The following is a 673-nucleotide window of genomic DNA, read 5'->3' on the forward strand; positions in this document are numbered from 1 at the left end:
TCTCCCCCTCCAGGATGTCTACAAAATTGGCGGTATTGGTACCATCCCTGTGGGTCGAGTGGAGACTGGTGTTCTCAAACCTGGCATGGTGGTCACTTTTGCTCCAGTCAACGTTACAACTGAAGTAAAATCTGTTGAAATGCACCATGAAGCTTTGAGTGAGGCTCTTCTTGGGGACAGTTTGGGCTTCAACGTCAAGAACGTATCTGTCAAAGATGTTCGTGGAGCCAATGTGGCTGGTGATAGCAAAAATGACCCACCGATGGAAGGAGCTGGCTTCACAGCTCAGGTGATTATCCTGAACCATCCAGGCCAAATCAGTGCCTGCTATGCACCTGTGCTGGACTGTCACCCCCGCCCACATGGCCTGCAAGTTCGCTGAGCTGAAGGAGATTGACCGTCGTTCTGGGAAAAAGCTGGAAGATGGTTCCAAGTTCCTGAAATCTGGTGACGCTGCCATTGTTGATATGGTTCCTGGCAAGCCCATGTGTGTTGAGAGCTTCTCTGACTATCCTCCTCTGGGTCGCTTTGCTGTTCGTGACATGAGACAGACGGTTGCTGTGGGTGTCATCAAAGCAGTGGACAAGAAGGCAGCTGGAGCTGGCAAGGTCACCAAGTCTGCCCAGAAAGCTCAGAAGGCTAAATGAGTATTATCCCCAATACTTGCCACCCC

General features: G+C 51.1%; 1 pseudogene; it reads left to right on the plus strand.

Moving 5' to 3' along the window:
• Positions 1–7: 7 nt before the first annotated feature.
• LOC115285087 lies at positions 8–667 on the plus strand (annotated as a pseudogene).
• The last annotated feature ends 6 nt before the right edge of the window (positions 668–673 follow it).

Source organism: Suricata suricatta, unplaced genomic scaffold, assembly GCF_006229205.1.
Source record: "Suricata suricatta isolate VVHF042 unplaced genomic scaffold, meerkat_22Aug2017_6uvM2_HiC HiC_scaffold_39471, whole genome shotgun sequence".
NCBI classification, from domain to species: domain Eukaryota; kingdom Metazoa; phylum Chordata; class Mammalia; order Carnivora; family Herpestidae; genus Suricata; species Suricata suricatta.